This window comes from Ceratotherium simum, chromosome 22, assembly GCF_057802395.1.
Source record: "Ceratotherium simum simum isolate JZ-2026a chromosome 22, ASM5780239v1, whole genome shotgun sequence".
Classification (NCBI taxonomy): Eukaryota; Metazoa; Chordata; class Mammalia; order Perissodactyla; family Rhinocerotidae; genus Ceratotherium; species Ceratotherium simum.
The window spans coordinates 33,875,990-33,883,296 of record NC_141921.1 but is presented as its reverse complement, the minus strand read 5'-3'; the positions used below and the strand labels follow the sequence as shown (position 1 = coordinate 33,883,296).

Sequence of the window (7,307 nt, the reverse complement as noted above, 5' to 3'; positions counted from 1 at the left end):
TACCGTAAAGCTACAGTAATCAAGACTGGTCCTGGCAAAAGAATAGATCAATAGAAGGAATAGAGAGCCCCCCCAAAAAATAAACCCACATAAATAAAGTCAACTGATACTGGACAAAAGGAGCAAAAGCAATACAATGGGGCAAAGAGAGCTTCAACAAATGGTGCTGAAACAGCTGACATTCACATGCAAATAAATGAATCTGGACACAGATCTTACTCTTCACAAAATTAAGTCAAAATGGATCACAGACCTAAATGTAAAATGCAAAACTATTAAACTCCTAGAAAATGACATAGGAAGAAATCTAGATGACCTTGGTATGGCAATGACTTTTTAGATACAACACCAAAGGCACAATTCATGAAAGAAAGAATTGATAAGCTGGGCTCGTTATATTAAACTTTTCTGCTCTGCAAAATGCACTGTCAAGAGAATAAGAAGACAAGCACAGACTGGGAGAAAATATTTGCAAAAGACATACCTGATAAAGAACTATTATCCAAAATATACAAAGAACTCTTAAAATTCAACAATAAGAAAACAAACAACTTGATTAAAAAATGGGCCAAACATCTTAACAGCCACTTCACCAAAGAAGATATACAGATGGCAAGTAAGCATATGATAAGATGCTCCACGTCATATGTCATCAGGGAAATGCAAAATAAAATAACAATGAGATATCACTACACACTTATTAGAATGGCCAAAATCCAGAACACTGACAACACCAAATCCTGGTGAGGATGTGGAGCAAAAGGAACTGGCGTGAATGCAAAATGGTACAGCCACTTTGGAAGACAGTTTAGCGGTTTCTTACAAGACTAAACCTCCCCCTACCATAGTTCCAACAAGTGTGCTCCTTGGTATTTACCCAAATGAATTGAAAACCTATGTCCACACAAAAGCCCGCATGCAGACGTCTATAGCAGCTCTTTTCATAATTGCCAAAACTTGGGAGCACCCAGGATGTCCTTCAATAGGTGAATGGGTAAATAAACCGTGGTACATCTAGATGTGGAATATTACTCAGTGCTAAAAAGAAATGAGCTATCAAGCCATGAAAAGACATGGAGGAAACTTAAACGCATATTACTAAGTGATAGAAGCCAACCTCAAAAAGGCTGCATACTATATGACTCCGACTATATGACATTCTGGAAAAGGCAAAGCTAGAGAGTCAAAAGGTCAGTGGTTGCCAGGGGTTGGGGGGAGGGAGGGACGAATAGGTGAAGCACAAAGGATTTTTAGGGCAGTGAAACTACTTTGTATAATGTTATAATGGTGGATACATGTTATTATACATTTAACCAAACCCATAGAATGGACAACACCAAGAGTGAACCCTAATGTAAACTATGGATTTCGGGTGATAATTATCTGTGAATGTAGGTACATCAGTTGTTACAAATGTACCATTCTGGTGGGGGACGTTGATGGTAGGGGAGGCTATGCCTGTGTGGGGGCAGGGAGAACATGGGAAATCCATGTACCTTCCTTTCAATTTTGCTGTGAAGGTAAAATTGCTCTAAAAAATAAAAACATTCTACATCTTGAGATGGTAGTGGTTACACAGGTGAATATATTTGCAAAAATTACACTTTAAATGAGTACATTTTCTTGTCTGTAATACACTGAATAAAGTGGATTCTGAATGAAATGAAAGACTACGCTACTTGCTGTCTGCAGAACAAAGTCAAGGATATCAAAAGAGGCTGCGGGAGGAGGATATGCAGCAGGTGAGAGGTAGAGGTCATTTGGATTTTGGCCGTGGAAATGGAGAGAGTATATTTAGAGGTAAAATCAACAAGACTTGGTGACTGGTGGAAGGTGAGCGACAGAAGTGTCAAGAACACCCCCAGGTGTCTGACCTGAGCAATCTGGGCAGAGAATGGTGGGTGGGCTGTCCTCTTTGAGCTGGGGAACTGGAAGGGAGAAGCAGGCTTGGCTGGAAAATCAGAGTTGCTGTTCTGGATTAGATGAATCTGAGGGGCCTGTGAGCCATCTCCGTGGAGATGTTGATTCCGCATTCTGAATGCAAGAGAGCCTTTTGTCTCCGGGGGGAAACTGAGGTAAAGGATTCATTCACAATATACTATATTGGTAGGGCCAGACCCACAGAAGTGCTCCAGACTCTCATTGGCTGGCCAGCCCCGTTGGAGCCAGGCGGTCTCTCCCTCCTCCTGGTCTTTTGTCATCCCGGATGGATGAGCAGGCGGCTGACCTTTCCGAGTCATTTGGCAAATTCCAACAGCATCCTCATCTGAGACTCGCTGGTCTCCACTGGGCAAGCTCTGAAGACTAAGCTTCATTTGGATCGGAGAAAAGGGTAGTGAAATTCTAACACTTAGAAAGCCGGGAAAAAGAATGCCAAGGCCCAGATACCTACTCTAATAAATAAAAACATGTGTTGAGCCTCTAGCAAACTTCACTTCTACAAATAACACCGCTGCCTTGGGGAGCAGCAGAGACATCTGACTGGGCAGCAGCTGTGCAGAGGGTGCTATTTAAAGACTCAGCTCTTGCAGCCCAAGGATTCTGGGCTTAGGATTTGATTGGAAGGTGGCGAGAATACAGCAAAGACCGAGGAAAGAACCAGATTTGGGGAAAAACATCACCAGGTGGTTGGCTGCTGATGTGAAGCCTGAAGATGTTAAATGAGCTCATTTTAATAAAATTATATCTATCCATCTCTCTGAGTAAATTAAATGTGTTAATTCATGGAAAGCCCTTGGAACAGTGTGCAGCACATAGGGCTTACTGGAGGGAAACTGTCATTATTATCATTATCTCTCCATCTACCTACCTATATGTATATATGCTCAGAGATGGAGAAACGCTCGTCTATGATATGTTACTGCTAAGTGGTAGGATTTATAGTGATTCTGTTTTAACTCTCTTCTTTGTATTTTTCTGTAATCCTTAAATTCTTTAAAATGAACATATATATTTTGTAAAACACCACAATTAATTAATCTGGGGGAAAAAGTAAAGGCTCAGGAGTCAGACTTCTTAGGTTTCAACCTCAACTCCACTGCTTAGTGGCTGTGTGACCTTCAGCAAATTATTTACTTTCTCTGACTCTGTGTTTTCTCCTGTATAAAAGCAGGTAATGATGTTACCTACCTCACTGAGTGGTTATGAGAATTCAATGAGATAGTCTAGGTAAAGAGCTTGGCATGGTACCTGGCAGAGAATAAGAGCGAGATAAATGATGACTGCTGATACTAGCAGTAGAAGTGGTGGTGGCTCTGTTATTTCCTACCAGAGCAAGGACCATGTTTTGTTCACCCCAGTGACCTGGTACGTAGTAGTCTCTCTGGAAACAGTTGGTAGTTTAGCTAGAGCCACCTCACGCATCGCCTGGAAACATTTTCTGTCAAGGTAAAAAAAAAAAAAAAAAGGGTGAAAAGTCCCCAAGACCTTCCCCTTCAAGGTCAAGGATTGGGTCCTCTGGAGACTGGAACGCACGAGTTATTTCTCCAAAACCCTTGAGGCTCTCCAGAGAGACGAGGTCCTTAGAGGGTCCAGCCATTTTTCTCTCATGTGATGGCCAGCCAGAAGCAAGGGCCATTGCTCTCCGTGACCCTATGCTGTTCTTCATGAACTGTAGGCAAGGCAGTCCCATGGGAATTTCTAAGAATGCAAAACCTCACGTAAACAATTATGGATAAACTGCGGTCATTGACCTGTTGACTATGTGTGGGTGTGTGGTGGTCTACTGGGGGAAGGCATTCTTTGTTATGTCCAAAACAATCATTCAGAAGGAAAGAGTCCTTCCTTTATTTTCTAAATACCCTACAACAAACATGTTTTTGTTTTAAAACATGAAATAAAATAAGAAATAAAAACTTTAAAAAATAACAATAAAAACTTAAAAAAAAAAAGTCCTATTCTTTGTAACCATAGTCCCAGGAATTCAGCGTGCACACGGTAGCCACAGTTCTCATGCTTTCTCCTTCTAGTCCCTATAGGACACAGAGTTTTGTTAAGTGGAACAGGGAGAACAAATTGTGCCTGCAAACTATTCCTATTGTTTGAGACTGATAAGCCTCAAGTTATCCACATTCACATACAGTACATTGACAATAATACTGTTTTTTTTTAAATCCATTAATTCAACAAATATTTCTTGAGCACCCACCATGTGCCCGGCACCATTCTAGGTGTGTGTTTGCTAAATCTGGCAACCCTCTACTGGGGACCCACTAAAGGAGAATGCAGGAGATACTGGAAATGAGTGATCGGGAGACACAACAGCTGTGGTGTGGCTTCCAGTGACTACAAAAGTGACTGAATGTCAGCTGCAGTAACTCTGACCCTGAATGTGACAGTGATTTGTGAGTATAATAGTGAAAGTGACTAATTGGGCAGTAACAAGGACAGCTGTGTACCCAGTAGGGGCCTGCTAAATATTGGCTTGACTATGCAGCAGTCAAAGTAGCTGAGTGACAATGACAGTGAAAACAACTTGAAAGGGTGACAGCTGGGCACACAGTCCAAACGTTATATTGTACAGAACTGTTTGAAGTTTGTGGTCATTGACAGGGATCACACGTCAGACAGCGACAGTAAAAAATGATGGACTGGATGACAGTAACAATGCGAGTGACAGCTCTGCTCAGTAGATTGAATTTTTGATTAAAAACGGTGACAGAGTGGGGTCACTCTGACAATGACAGCTCTCAGAACGACTGAATATTGACACTGTGGAGTAACAGCTGTAACCACAGAGGGATCTCGGCATTGCACTGAGACAACTGGATTTGGGCGGCACGACTGGCAGTGACAGAAAAATTGGCTGCGTGTCAATGCCAGAGTGACAGCGTGAGGTTCAGTGGGCCAGCACTGATGTGACTTAACTTGTCTGATACTGTCTGGGTCTGACTTCATCTGTTTGGATTACAAGGGTGGCAAGAGGAGCTCCAACGTGGAACGCACAGTGTGCAACAAAGCGTGTGAGAAAGGGAAACTGAGGAAAAGAAAAGCTATGTGCACTTTCCCCGCAAAGTCCTAAATCCCAAGACCGGGAGGAGGGAGGGGCGGGATCAAAATGCCTTCAATGCCCACGATTGGCCCATACGTGGGTCTGTTGGCCTCTCACGACCGAGCGGCGCTAAGCCTCTCCACCAATGAGAACGAGCCTTGGGACGCGGCTCAGGTCACGTCTCCGCCTTGCACGTGAACGTGTTTTCAAAAATGTAAAGAAACCTTTTGTGTCCACTTGAAAAAAGATCCTAACCCTAGTGCTCCCCAGCGAGGGGGCGCGGAACCTTACTAGAACTTTACTAAGGGAGTATGGGGATGGGAAGGAGTGGTCAAAGGTTAGAGGTCAGACAGAGGTCAGCAACCGGCTCGCCCCAGCGTCCTAGCACCGGATAGCGCGCGCGCGACGCAGGCCCCGCCCCCGAGGCCCGCCCCCAGCACGTGACTGCGGCGCGCGGGGCAGGCCGGGCCGCCCCTCCCGGCTTATACCCGTTCCGCGCCGGCCTCAAAATGGCCGCCTCCTGGCGTTTCTGGCGCTGTTGAATGGAGAAAGCTTTATTGTTCCCTTCGGGCAGGAGTGTTCGTGTCCTCTATGGCGCTGTCAATAAAGAACGGCAGTTTGAATCGGTGCTGAACAGGTAACCATAGAAACGGGGCTGGGACTCAGCGTGGAGACCCCTTGTGCAGCTGAGGCCCAAGAGGCGCCCCGAATGAGGGGCGCGCAGAGACCCCTCCGCGTGGCGAACTGCGCCGGGCTCTGCCGAGTCCCAGCCACCTCCCCAGCTCCGGGACGTGGACCCCCGGGGGCGGCCCGCATCCCCAGCGCAGGCTCGGCTGGAGTCTCCGGCGGGGAGTCCGCGGGGCCCGGGCGGTCGGTGCGGCCTGGTCCCCGCCCGGGCCTGCCGTCGCCGCACCGCCCGCCGCCCGGCGCGATGGGAGCCTCCGCTCGCCGCTGCTGCTCGCAGGCTCGTCCCCCTCCCGCCAAGCCCATGCACCGGCGTCGGCAAGTCAGGGCCTTGGGCCACATCCGCCCCGCAGCCCCCTCCCGTTGTTGTCCGCCGGGAACAGAGAACGGCTTTTACTTTTTTAAATGGCTGGGGGGAAAAGAAGAATATTTCACATAATTTGTGAACCCAGATAGTCCGGTGTCCGTAAATGAAGTTTCATGAAACACAGCCATGTGCGTTGTTTACGTATTGTCCCTGGCTGCTTTCCTGCTAGGAGAGCAAAGTTGAGTGGTTGCGACAGCTGTCGCCTGGCTTTGATGGCTTGGCCCGCAAAGCCGAAAACATTTTTGTCCGGCCTTTCACAGAAAAAGCGTGCGACCCCTGCCCTAGACACACGTAGATTGGGTCAGTGTTGTCCTTCACGATGCCTCTGGTCCCGTCTCATGGGGTGGGAAACTCAGCTACAACTGCCCCTGGATCTGGAGTTCTTTATAATTTTTTTTTCCCTCTGGGAAAGAGTCACCCTGTGGTAACATCTGTTGCCAATCTTCCTCTTTTTTTTTTTTCCCCCTCCCCAAAGCCCCAGCGCGTAGTTCCATATTCTGGTTGTAAGTCCTAGTTTTCCATGTGAGCTGCAGCCAGAGCATGGCTACTGACAGAGGAGTGGTGTAGTTCTACACGGGGAACCAAACCTGGCACAGAAGCACACTCTCCAGAACTTCAACCACTGGCCATCAGGACTGGCTCTGGAGTTCTTTTGTGGACCAAACACTGGCTTCCATGACCTCTTCTGGTCTTACTGATTTATTATTTATCCTGGGAATTGTTTCCCCTACTTTGGATAACAATAATACCATCCAGCCAGCGCCTACAATAACCCAGATGCTCTGTTTATATTCATACACAGCATTTTTGTGCCAACCATGCTTTGTGAGTAAGTGCCCACGTGTCCGTTTTGCAAGAGTAGGAAGCCGAGATTCTGAGAGGGTAATAAGCTATTTAAAGGTGTACTAGATTAGGCTCAGCAAATTAAGCTCATCCCTGGGAGCCCCCTTCCCTGGTGATGCACCTCATACTGCTTGGACTTGATTCTTTCAAATCGCTCAATCTGAGACTATTGGTTTTTCCTTGGAATGGAATCCAAATCTTCGTATGGTTTATGGAGATTTAATTACAACCTCAAAGTGAAAACTTTCTCTACTTGGCTAAATCAACAAATTTCTGCCACACCTCACTTGCTAATTTAGATGTCTTTCTTTTATGGCAGGTGTTCCCAAACCTAGGTATTCATCACTAGTCTAACTAACAAATGGTTTCAGAACACTCCATGCTTGCATGCATGCATTCATTAATCATTCAGTATTTGTTGAG

General features: G+C 46.0%; 1 protein-coding gene across 4 annotated transcripts in view; it reads left to right on the top strand.

The window, feature by feature from the left end:
• Positions 1 to 5,490: 5,490 nt before the first annotated feature.
• The window catches only part of ZBTB40 (zinc finger and BTB domain containing 40), an 81,680-nt gene continuing 79,863 nt past the window's right edge, over positions 5,491 to 7,307 (top strand). For all 4 annotated transcript variants that reach the window (XM_004425695.3, XM_087446602.1, XM_087446601.1 and 1 more), the window contains exon 1: positions 5,491 to 5,627. The gene's annotated coding sequence lies outside the window, so the exon portion shown is untranslated. The remainder of the gene's footprint in view (positions 5,628 to 7,307) is intronic.